This window comes from Haemaphysalis longicornis, unplaced genomic scaffold, assembly GCF_048455015.1.
Source record: "Haemaphysalis longicornis isolate Haplotype H1 unplaced genomic scaffold, Haemaphysalis longicornis Haplotype H1 scaffold_10, whole genome shotgun sequence".
Taxonomy (NCBI): Eukaryota; Metazoa; Arthropoda; class Arachnida; order Ixodida; family Ixodidae; genus Haemaphysalis; species Haemaphysalis longicornis.
Genome location: NW_027526204.1, coordinates 68,550,986 through 68,563,912, shown reverse-complemented (window position 1 = coordinate 68,563,912; position 12,927 = coordinate 68,550,986). Strand labels below are relative to the sequence as shown.

The 12,927-nt window shown below is 48.0% G+C and overlaps 1 long non-coding RNA gene across 1 annotated transcript; it reads left to right on the top strand.

The window, feature by feature from the left end:
• The first annotated feature begins 2,418 nt into the window (after positions 1-2,418).
• Positions 2,419-9,000, top strand: LOC144158677 (uncharacterized). The gene is made up of 3 exons (XR_013320161.1): positions 2,419-2,708; positions 3,118-3,210; positions 4,312-9,000. It is a non-coding gene; the product is annotated as an uncharacterized LOC144158677 (long non-coding RNA).
• The last annotated feature ends 3,927 nt before the right edge of the window (positions 9,001-12,927 follow it).

The window sequence follows — 12,927 nt, the reverse complement described above, 5'->3', positions numbered from 1 at the left end:
CGGTGCACACCGGGGCACACCGGTGCGCCTTTTCATCCTCGATAAACCGCACCGGTGTGCACCGTCCGTCCTCGATAAACCGGGGTGCACCGTCGCGGGGCAATTTTTGGTTGCACCGCCGCGCACCGAGAGAGTCGACGGTGCGCCGGCGTGCAGTCCCGAGATGCATCGCGGACGATGCCGGCGAAGGAGCTTCCTCCGCCGTCTGCTGCAGCGACGGCGCATCGCCGCACTCGTGTCAAGGCGGACGGAGCTGTGTATTGTTGCTGACAAGGATGGCGTGCTTGTGAATTCATCGGTCAACGATGCGACAGTCTCCTAACGGGCGGTAACAACGGCCAGTGGTTGTAAATGAGGGCGCGAACTTTGTGTACTTCAAAGACGGCTGCATGCATTGCCAGAAAGTTGGGGATATTGACATTCGTTTCGTTCGATCGAATTACCATGAACTGTTACCGGAGTGCCTAGACGATGAAGACCTACTTGTTTTGCTGTAACGGAAGGGCGGAACAAAACAGGCACTCGCATTATGGCTCAAACGAAGATTAGAAGCAGCTTGTATGTAGCTGTTTAGTGGAAGCGGTGGCGGTACGTTGTTCCGCATGTGTGACGGATTTAAGTTGTGCGTACATATAATCATTGGCCTTCAATAAATACCACTTTCAAATAGCGCTGTGTCTCATTACAGTGCTGTATTGTTACTTGTGAACGTTTTTATGAGTTGATTTCTTAGATTAAGAGATGGCGCCTGGGTAGAACCGCCCCGTTTGTCCTCGATCAACGCTCCGTGCCGGTACGCACCGTCGTGGGGCACTGTGCACCGCGCCGGTTTTGGGGGCAACACCGGTGCGTGTTTATCGAGGACGCTATAAGAAAACGTTGAGTAGTAATGCTTGCAGCTGCAAAGTCATGTTCCTTGACAGGTTTTAGCACTGATCTCTGGAGATCAGTGGGTTTATAGGTCCAGTCCGACTTGGGTGCTTTATGAAGGGCAAAAGTGTGGGTTACGGCATGGCCGATTTTTGCTGTGTTGGTGAAACATATGGGCGACTAAGGGGTCCGTTTTTAATAATAAAAAGGGACCCTTTTCTCTTTCTCTTGGAATTAGAATGGAATATTCAGCGAGTATATTATGCCTACAAATAGCTAAAAAACGAGGTCTCAAGAAAGGAAGTGGGCACATACACTACAGTCATCTCGTTGTCCTACCTGGTTTCTGCTAATAATTGGCTGATTCCAGTAGGTCCTTATAGCAGAGAACATCTGGGTACCAAGAAGTCCTGGGAGCAACTGTTAGTCCCAGCAGACCTGATGGTCCCAACTATAGTGCCTAGAATATACCAGTATATTCCAGGCACTATATCCCAACTGCAGCCTTGCTGGTCCCAACAGCAGCCCAGTTGGGACCAACTGCAGCCTTGCTGGTCCCAACTGAAGCCCTGTAGGGACCAACAGTTGCCAATCTGGGACCAGCAGCAGCCCAGCTGGGACCAGCAGAAACCAGCAGCAGCCCAGCTGGGACCAGCAGAGACCAGCTGAAGCCAGTTCAAATATTTTCTCTAGATTCATATACGTATTTCCCCAACGTAAACTCGGCCCTATTGCAAGGAAAGCAGGAAAATTAGGGTTGCCGCCTGCCTGGTTTTTGACCAGCTCAACCAGTTTTTTACACAGCGGCCCGGTAGCCAGTCTGTACTTACAATTAGCCCTCATCGGCCGGTTTTTGGGCCATCGTGTCACGATTATTTTTTGCGACGTTTTATAAGCCTCAATTCAGCAATCCCGCCGATAAATATGTCGACAAGCTGCGTACAAAAACACGCGAGCACAGAAAATACGCGGGTGACATGCAGAGAAGAGCTTTGAAGGAACGATGTATGTGCACTTACTTTTCAGTGCAGCATATTCAGAGCAATCACCAAAATTTCAGCCACTTTCAGAACAGACGTTATGTCCATTTCTCTCGAAGAAAACCCTACAATACATGACATTGCGTGTCAAAAAACGTGGCGTCTTTTTGTCAACACAAATTCAACCATACCATGCCCCCCCCCCCCCCCTCCCGAAGGGCCATTTTTTTTGCTTTTTTTTTCGGGTAAAGGTGGCAACCCTAGCCAAAATTGATGGCATTGCTATGCCACTGTGGTGACTGTTTCCCATGACTTCGAATTTACACTAGAAGCACCTTGTGAAGCGCAGATCTGTTACCACTGAAGATTGAACCCAACCGATGCAAAAGTCATCTTACCATAAGTCTTCACAAGATTGTGAAGTTACCTGGACACAAGTTTAACGCATGTTCGGCGACGACATACAATCAACAAACGGAGCGGCTAAAAGGAGGAAAGAAATCCTTGGATCACGTGATCAAATCGTGACGTCACTTGACTTGTTTTTGAGCGCCTAGGGACAACGCCGAAGTAGGCGCAGCATTTCCCTGGGTCCCCCGAGTGAACGATTTGCGCTGTCAGTGCCCAGCGTGTGTTTGTGTTGATTGCTACTAGTACCAAATGAAGCTGAAAATGCGTGAATATACCGTGAATGCTAGTATATCTCCGTATCCGACATACCTACTGCGACATTTCAAGAGAGACTTGCAGCGTGAGCCATCGCCTCCTGTACCTGAGCTCAGCGTAGATCAGCCATGCCGGTTTCCGGCGTTTGCTGTCACAGACACGGAAGAGCGGAAAAGAGGGCATCTATGCAAGGTCAGTAACATCGTTATTTTATGTTTGTTGTAGTTTTTGTGTTTATACCACTGTACTGTGCACCCTAAATCTGCGTGAATTCTTGCTTACGTGGCCGCCTAGCTCGGCCTCCTAGCTGTCATTCTCATTCCGGATCGTATTGTGATGTTAGCGATTTTTGTATAATCTTGAATCAAATTTAGCGCGTGCGCTGCATACTTGGGCGAGGAACAGACACAATGGAAAACGACAAACCAGATGTTGGCGCGCAAACCAACACCTGCTTCGTGTATCCAACGTACGTGTGGATTCTTTTCCCACTCCCTGTTTCTCGCCCAAGCATGCAGCACACGCTAAATTCAAATTACGATGCTATGTCCTTTCACACTGCGGCCGCAGTTTCAAGCGTTTCATTGTTCCTTTTGTGTAGGAGCCCATAACATTGCTCAAGTTTGATCGAACCGGTGGTGGCGTGTACTCCCCGAATTGCTGTCCTGGATGTTTGAAGTGCAGTGCCTCGATCGTAAGTATGCATGTGTTTGATAGCGTTAATCTCGCGAGTATGCCGTGTGCACGCATCAACGTTCTAGGTCTTCGGGCAGTTAAGTTGCGTTGCGGGAGAGGAATTGGAAACGTCACTTCTGTACAGAGAACGTAAGGATATCGCGGTCAAAGGGGGAAAAAAAAAAGCGTGAAACCGTGAGCCAAAAAAAAAAAAAAAAAAACGGAAGAGGGAGAGAGAAAGGATAGACCAAATGACGGCGGCAGAATCAAATCACCCGAAGGGCTGATTTTAGGCCCTTTATGAGAAGGCACCAGGAGCAACTGTCAGTGAGTGTACATTGAAGGTGATTGGAAGAAGCGGCGTATGGGACAAATGGTATGTGGCAGGGCATAAAGCCATTGAAAATTTGATAGCGCACAAATAACGTGTACAGGCAGGAGGGACACACACAAGCACTTACTGGCAACTGCCATTTTGTTGAAAAACATGAAGTTTATATACGAAAGAATTAATAGATTAAAGAAATATGGTGCTGATAAGCACGTGCTCCTGCCCGTGTAGAGTTATAGACGATTTGCTGACACACTTGTTACTATGTTCATCAATAAAGAAGGCCTGAACCCGTTCCCTAAAAATCTGATAATTATGCCTGTGCAACATCACAGTCTCTTCAAACAAAGAACGACACCCACACTTTTTATAATGCGCAGGAAGATTTGCACCCGTTGAATTCGTGATCGTAAACAAATGCTCCCTGAGATGGACACTTAGACAGCGTCCTGTCTGGCCCATATACACGGACTTACATGACAACGGAATACTGTAAATCATGCCAATCGCACAACGAACTAAAAGCTGCGCATGCTTAACACCGCACTCATTTCTCCCTTTCCTCGGATTATCCTTGTTATTAACAATGCAGCAGAGATTGCTGACTTTTGCTTTTCCAGAAAACAACACGCAGGACGATGTGCTGTGTGTTCTTTTTCTTGTAGTGGGTTGTCCTGTGTGATCTTATTCCACGTCGCCATCTTTTACGCATTTTGTTTTTCAGAGATGTATTATTAGCCTACCCAACTTTTAGTTGTGCTGACACAGCATTTAATCCTGTTCCTGCAGCATCTACATAGGAGGGCTTCCAGTGGAAAAAAAGAAGTGCTTGGACCTGGCCCCTACGATGTTGGTGCAGGGCCTGGAGGGCAAGCCTTGGTCTACATCCTTTCTGGGTACCCATGGAAAGCAGGTGAATGCCTCCACAAGTGGCTGTTTTTGTGGTACACTCGAAATTAGCAGCAGGCAGACTGCGTGTGCTCGCAGACCACCCTGGTAGTATGACAACCAAATATGTAGCTGTGGCCTAGTTACTGACGGGAAGACTTAATAATAAAAAATCAACTGCCCATCTGCTGAAACGACAAAAAACGGGGGACGTGAAGCTTTGCAAAATCAAGTCCAACACCAAATTAACCAGCCCAGTACTGAGCACCTGTTCCTTATCGGGATGGTCTGCTGCACTGCAGTTGTGCTCTCTAGAGCTTTACTGATGCAAGCAATCAATGACCTACCGTAGCGTACAACCGTTGTTGTTAGATGGAGGTGTGCATTTTCTGCGTAATTTTCCATGTCCATGCAAATCCAAATTGCTTCGACTGTGCTGGAATGGCGCAATGGGATAGGCTTCAGCTTCATAACACGGGGGACCTAGGTTCAGTTCAGATCACGGGAAGTGTTTTAATGTTTTTTCACTTCACCCACGATCGTCATCAGAAAAAGTTGATTTTCCTGCTGTGCATTTTGGGTGGACTACAGACACATCAGGGAGAGGCTGGAAGCTTCGTTTTAGTAAATGAAACTGTACCAAGTACAGTATGTGCGTGAAGCTTAAGCATTGCACAGTCATGGACAATTCAAATGCGAACCGCGGAGCGCATTGATGAAGATACCGGTGCTGTCACCTGGCAGTGGCCGTGGAAAACGCACGGACATGTGCAGTTGAGATGACGGGAGCGAGGCTGCATGTCCCACTGCGATATGTTGCCCCCTCCTCGCTCGCATGCTTGCCTTGTCACCATGCCGCCAGAGCGCTGAAAACAATTGTTAGCGATGCGGCACGAGATAGTATTTGCGGTGACTGTGTGCTCGGCTCACACGAGCGCCTGCTCCCCGTGTGTGCCGGCGTCACATTGCCGACATAGCTTTGCATATGGAAGGCAGTAACTTGATCAAATAACGATGGACACCCGGGTAACGCCTACACCATGCTCAGCAATGCCCGCTCCGTGGATTTCTATAAGAAGTGAGGTGCCTGCCAAAAAAACCGAAAAAAATCGGGCCGCCAAAATTGATGTGCAAGAGCAACTGGCCTATAGAATGGTTGGACCTGCATATCTTCTTAATTTTTGTGAATATTAGAATTCTGCCAGTGATTTTTCCAGCCCACACAATGCTTGCAGTTAATGTATATGATTCGATATGAATTCTCGTGGTATATCTATTTGCTACAAGCACTGAATCTGCCAAGTGACTCAGCCTGGACTCCGTTGCACAAAGGCGCATTCTTGTTGGCGGCCAGCTCATTGTTCAATTCCCAAGCCACTGCACCACGAACGCAAAACAATGCGGTGCCATCAGAAGTTAGGCGGCATGCATTTATTTTTGTCTCCATTTATGCGCGCTGGTTTTCTTCAAGAAAGCATGATGAGCTCAACAGTATGCCTTGCGAGAGCGTGCACGCGTTTCCCACGCAAGCAATTATGCGCCGCATTGCTCTCAACGTGACCAACACCCTCAGCTGCAGCGGCGGTAGTACATGCAGTGCTTGCAGCGCTCTGGCGGCATGGTGACAAGGCAGGCATGCGAGCGAGGAGGGGGCAACATATCCCACTGGGACACGCAGCCTCGCTCCCGTCATCTCAACTGCGCACGTCCATGCGTCTCCCACGGCCGTTGCCAGGTGATGGCACCAGTATCTTCGGCCATGCGCTCACCGGTTCGCATTTGAATTGTCCATGACTGTACATGAGCCAAGCCAGGGAGGAGTGGTTATAGGTTAAATCCTTGTAAAGAAAGATCACAAAAAGTTCAGCGTGAATCACTGAGCTTGCAAACTTGTCAAATCTTGACACTTTATTGTACCAGTCTTTCATGCTCAGCTGAGCAATGGTGGACAGATGGGGGCAACAACTGGCAGAAAGGGCCACTCGCACGCAGCTCATGTGTCTATGTAAACATTCTAAAAAAGTACTGGTATGAAATTTTCGTGTTACATTTTTCCCATTGCTATGGGTGCCTACCAGCCCAGGAATCATAGAATGGAACATTAGATAGTTGACCTCAGGGTATGTAATTATTTTGAGCCTTGTTTATTTGTGTCAGTTTCGGCTTGGACAAAGCGAACACCAAGGCGGCCGCCATGAGAGAATGACACTCTTGATGTCGCTATTCTCATTGCATCATGGTCAGACTGGATGCGCGCCCTAGAGTGGCCCAAGCTGGCCACGGTCGCACGCGTCTGGGCCGCACGATATCAGCCCCAAAACTGTGACATGATTCACAAGGCAGTGCAGCGTGCACCATCAGCAGCCAGTGTGTTGGCTAAGTCACTGGAGCCCTAATGTCGGCAGTTTGGGGCAAACTGCATGGCGAGGCACTCCACGTATCTTGTTTATGCCAGTGTCGAAAGGGTATTCATTCGGAGCTTTCTTGTGCATGCAAATATTAAAATTGATTTAAAATATGTTACCCTATACTGAATGGTTGCTACTAAAATCTGCAGCTACAAAGGAAACTTTTTGCATAGTTATCTGAGCTTTGATATTTCAAGTACTACTTTAAGTAGAGCCTAATCATGCTATGAACGTTTAATAGTGGTGCTACTCCTTTAAGGTATTTTTTACTTGTTTTAAGCTGACTTGTTTTTAGTTTGGAGTTAAGAGAGACCGTAACATTCTGGCTGCCCATTTCTGGCCATCAGTATTTCTGAGTTGTTCTTCAAAACTATTTTTGCTCGGCACTTCTCTGAAATGTCGAGGACACCTAACTGAACTTAGTCGTGATTAATGCATTATCGTGCAAAGGTGAAGCAATCTCCATCTTTGCCACTTCGCACCACTATAGAATTTGCTGCCCACATAGGGGTGCTCTCCAGCTGAATCAGCCTTAGGTATCACAGGAGTGAGAGTAAGAACTTTAAAATAGTGTTAGAAATAAGCACAATACAATAGCTTTCTTTTTTGTAACATGTTAACAGGTCGACCAACCTCATGGCGACTGTAGGATGTGACTTGTTTGTAGAAGGGCAAGATCAGAAAAATAGAGACGAGCAAGTAAGTCATCGTTGCACGACAGCTTCTGTGACACCTAAGTTAAGCTGCCTGCAATTTACGTGCAAATAAAATTGTTTTCAAGATGTTTACAGTATTATTGCCTGGTTCAAAGAGACTGGTATACAACATTTTGAGGAAAGCTGGAGTTGGCCGTGTTTTTATTTGTATTAGGAAATGTGTGGAAATGTGCCATTTTATTATTTATTTTATAAATTTTTTAACTGATACAGGAACTTTAATTTGTAGATGTAGCACCATGTATTTGGTGTTCTATGTTTATTTATTCAAGATACCCTTATGGCCCCACTGGCATTAATGAGGGGTGTGGTACCTGAGCAGATTAAACGAAGAATAATAACCTAAGAGAATTCTGCCACGTGCGTACAAGAAAAAATAAAGGAAAAAAGATACAGCAGAAATGTCAGTGTCCACACGCAACTAAAAAACATACATGCAAGAAACACAATAATAGTGTACTGTGTTTAAGCTGTTTGTTCATTTGAATTGTGAATGGGAGGCTCCTAAGGAAACATATGTAGTGCTTGACCAGTTTTCAAAATGCTATTTCATTTTTACTTTTCAGTGACAGAGGTCTCAACAAGCATCTGGATACACCTACAACGTTTGTGCTGAGCACCTCTGATATCTGTCATCGTCTATGGCCGTGAAACTGGGAATAAATAAAACTAAAAACTGTCTCCTTCATTTGGTATATTCCTTTTACATTGTGCAGGAACGTGGAAATAACATGGAGGACAATGCACAAGCACTTGCACATCATCGTCCCCTGGTCACTTATCTGGTATTTATGCTGCAGTTTAACCGAACTGCCAGGTAGCCAACATTCACAACCATTTCAAGTTGTACCTCTCAAGCTAAAAAGTTATGTCATTTGTCCGAGGAACATGTTTAAGGTCTTCACAAAAAGACATTATTAAAGATTGAGATGCTATACTGCAGGTTCACTTACAACATCAGGTTCTAAAGATTTTGCATATTTTAATACTGGCCTTCACATCTGCTCTTGAAGCCTGTAAGTTGGAAGCAATCTAATGCTTGCTTTACATCGGTTACTACAAAGGGCTAGTGTCATAGCAATCAAGCATCCTGCAATAACAAATTTGTTTAGACTTCGAGCCACTAAATAAGCTACATCTATTGCCAATAAATGCGCATTTTGGAATGACCACATCTGGAAACTGACTTGAAGGGGCAATATCTCATCCTACGTTTCTTTTTAGTTTAAAAGTGGCACACTGCACAAGTAAAACTGCTATTGCGATAACTCTTCTCCCGGGTACACACGCGCTTGTAGGAAATCTCGCAGCCATGAACGGAATTTCTCTTTGATTTTCTCATCGTTCTTGAACGAAGCAGAAACTTAAACGCAGAGGTAATTAAGTGTCGGAGAAATAATGAAGAAGACGTCCTCCAAGTCTGATGATTGGTTGGTGCGTGGCAGCAGTAATATTAGGGCCACACAGAGGAGATAGAAATGTTTAAGCGGTTTAAAATAAAGGAACCAGCGCAGGACAAACTCGGGGCGATACCATAGACACGGTCAGGCAGGCACGCTCCGCATTTAAAAAAAAAATCGTTCAGCAAGACACCCGTAAAAATTGAAGTAATTACAAAAGGAAGCGTCAGTTCCAGCCGTTTCTTGCGTCGTCTGCTTGCGTCGTCTTGCGTCGTCTAGACGCTGGCCATCGCCTCCTCTTTTTAGAGGAGGCGATGCGCTGCACTCAGCTTCTTAGAGGGAATTCCCTAGGAGGCGACGCGCGAAGCCACATCAAGCCTGCTCGCCGCAAGAACAAATTCCCTAAATGTCCCTAACTTTTGTCCCCAACTGACAGTGGTTTCAGGAGCCAATCAAAACGTGGAATAATTTCCTCCTTTTAGCCGCATGCATCAACAAAAAGCCCTTAGGCTACCTAAGTTGTCCCTGTAAAAAAAAAATTAAATACAGCACACCAGCCCTTCTGTGGAAACAATCGACAAAAAGGATGCGTACATCCTACCCCAAAATGAAGATGCCCACAACCACCTTCATTTTGACGAACACCTTACAATATTAGCGAGTACTTCAGCCCAAACGGAAAGGCGGGGTTAACGCTGAGTGCGTAGGAGGAACCGAAACATTTGGACCGCATCGTCAACGCCGACAGAGCCTTGCCCGCCAGGCAAAAATGTCAGCTATTGCTATCTTCCCAAGAACAAGGACATGAAAGTCGCGCAAGATTACTCCGCCCGTGCTTACTATTGGCATCTTGTCTGAAACTTCACACGCATTGCCGTGCCACTCACGCGCGCTCGACAAAAGACAGCATTTTTTTCTGCCTGCAGGAAGCTAAAAAAAAGTGTCCAGCGAGCAGCAACTAAACCTACAATGCCTCCTTGTGCCGGCCTATTTTATTGACTGGGTCAGAACACAAATGCACGCATGTATACCTCCGCAACCTCAGATTTGCTGATGACGTTGACTTGCTAAGTAACTCGGGGGCGAATTGCAAAGCATGCTTACCGCACAGGACAAACAGAGTAGAACCGTGGGCCTGAAAATTGATATGCAGAAATCTAAAGTAATGCTCTATAATCTCGGGAGAGCAAGGCAGTTTGAGATAGGTGGGAGACAGTGGAAGTGGTAAGCGAGTAGTAGTAGTAGTAGTAGTGATAGTAGTAGTAGTAGAAGTAGTAGTAGTAGTAGTAGTAGTAGTAGTAGTAGTAGTAAACTTTATTGAAGCCCCAAAAAACCGCGGCACCTTCAGTGCCGGACAGGGCGGTTTCCTGTTCACGGGACCCGTATGCGGCCAGCAGCTCCTGGCCCCTGGCCGCTAGCACAAGTTGAGTTTGCAGGGCGGGGCTGGCCAGCAAGGTCTCCCATCGCTCGTGGAGTGGTGGAGGGTTGGGGCGGGGGGTGGGGGGGTAGAGGTGCCTGGGGTTTAGTGCACTCTGCAATTATGTGTGCAAGAGTGCCAGTGCTGTTGTTGCAGAATGGACACGTGTCCTCTTCTTTCTCGGGATACATTCTATGCAATAGGACGAGGTGCGTAAGCGACCCCGCCTGTCCTGAGTATTGTTTGCTGGTCCCTAGTCAGGGTGCGGCGTGGCTCAGGGAGGGTGCACCGCTCTTCTCGATATGGTCTTGTTATATCTCTGTACGTGAGCACTGCATCTGCGTCGTGCCCCGCCCGGAGGGTCATTGCTCGGGCGTGGTAATAGGCGATGGTGTTGCCGGGTGCCTTTGAGTGGGCGGGCATCCGCGTGAGCTCTATGGCTCTCCCCGGTACTCCTTTCTTGGAGATGATTGCATCCGCCACTGAGAAGAGCGTCCCCTCCCGTAGTTGCCGTACGCTCTTTTGGAGTTGGTGACCACTAACTCTGCCCCCGGTTGAATGAGTGCTATAGGGCTATGGCCGCTTCCTCCACCGTCGTTGGGTCTTCGGTCTTAATTGCGGCGCTGGTAACAAGCCGTTCCTTGTCGGTCACGGCTGCTGCCGCGCGGTCGCTGCCTTTCTGTAGCGAATATGTCTACTTAGGCCAAGTAATATGACCCCGGATCCCAACCATTAGGCAGAGATAATTAGAAGGATAAGAATGGGGAGTGCGTTCGGGAGGCATTCCGAGATAATGAATGGCAGACTACCATTGTCCCTGAAGAAGAAAGGGTATGACAGCTGCACCTTTCCGGTACTCACCCATGGGGCAGAATCTTGGAGGCTCAGTAAGAGGGTTCAACTTTAATTGAGGACGACTCAGCGAGCAATGGAACGGAGGATGATAGGGGTAACATTAAGGGACAAGACGAGAACGGAGTGGGTGCGGGAAAAAACGCGTGTTAAAGTCGAAATTAAGAAGAAATGGGTGTGTGCAGGGAAGGTAATTCGAAGGCAAGAGAGAGAGAGAGAGAAAGGAAGGACTGAAAAGCCGGGAGGTTAACCAGGTGTACAGCCCGGTTTGCTGCTCTGCACTGGGGGAATGGGGTTCAGGGGTTAACAGCGAGGGCGGGAGAAGAGGAAGGAATAGGAGTGGGAAGGCGCGAGTCCCGTTTTGGGCACTACAGTCTTTCCTGCAAATTCGTTTTGCTCAGAAAACGTAGAAGGGCTTTCGCCGCCTTCTGTGAACTCGATGGTGGAGACCGATGACCTAGGATAGTTTAAGGCAAGATAACCGTTGGTCATTAGGGGAACAGATTGGATCCCCAGAGAAGGCAAGGGTGGCAGGGGGCGGAGAAAGTTATGTGGACAGATCAGATGAAGAAGTTTGCGGGGATAAATTGGCCGCAGTAGGCACGGGACCGGGATAAGCGGAGATCTATGGGAGAGGCATTGTCCCTGCAGTGGGTTCTGACAGCCTGATGATGATGATGATGACTGTGGTTTCTAGTGATGGGAGCAGTGGTGTAGGGCAAGGGAGATGCGCTGTTTACTAAATGACGTCTCTTGTGCGTAGGAGCCAAGGCGACGTAGCGTAAGGCGACCTGTTTTGGCGAGGCTGGTTGCTAGTGCGTGCTTGAGCGAACTCCTCCCAGGTGTTGTGCAGACCACAAGTTCCATTAGCTTGTCGGTAGAAATTGCCGGGTGTGGGGTAGGTGCAAGCTTGTAGGCCTTTCTAGGCATATGCAGTTTGTCGCGCTCGCTGTGCTAACTTTAAAATATTTCGCGATTTTCTTCAGTTATGGCGAGTCTATGGCAAATCTAGGGTCCTGATTACTGCGTTTACGCAATCTAAATAACTGCTCATAAATGGTAAAAGATAACTTTGAAAGGATGGCGGAGTTCATGCAAACGTGTCCATCAACGCACGTCGACGCAGCGGCTGACTCGGGACTTCCTCGGTCTCATGTGGTTACTCGCGCTCTCCGGCGTGTAGGCGCGGTGCCGCCGAATGATGCCGTCGACGCTGTCGGGAATCAGCCACCCCGACGCTGTCACTACTCTTGGTATTGGGCCCTCTCACCACAGTTACCACTGTTGCGACTGGCCATCCGAGCGCACTCACCGGTGTAGCGACGTTGCCTTGCTCCGTCCGCTGTCGACGCGGCGCAGAGCTCGAGCCGACGAAGAGTTGAATCAACATTTATATACAGTATGTACAAGGGTAATAAAAGCGTTACAAGGCTCGCACAAAGGCGACAGCACCTCTCCACTCGGTGCTTTCGAAAACTGCCGCTGACATGGAGGAAATAAAGCTTTTCTTTCCTCCATGGCCGCCGATGAGTGCCGCCTCGCTGTGCTTCCTGGCGGGTTTTATACCCCCCGGAGTCCGTTGCAGCCCCGAGAAGTTTGAATCGCTCCAATCAGGACTCTCGCTGGCCGAAGTTTGAAATCCGACGAATGGAGGCGAAGCGGTTGCGTCAGCCGAGCCGCCCCGACGGGGAAAGGGAGGGCGACACAGCGGCACCCTCTCCACG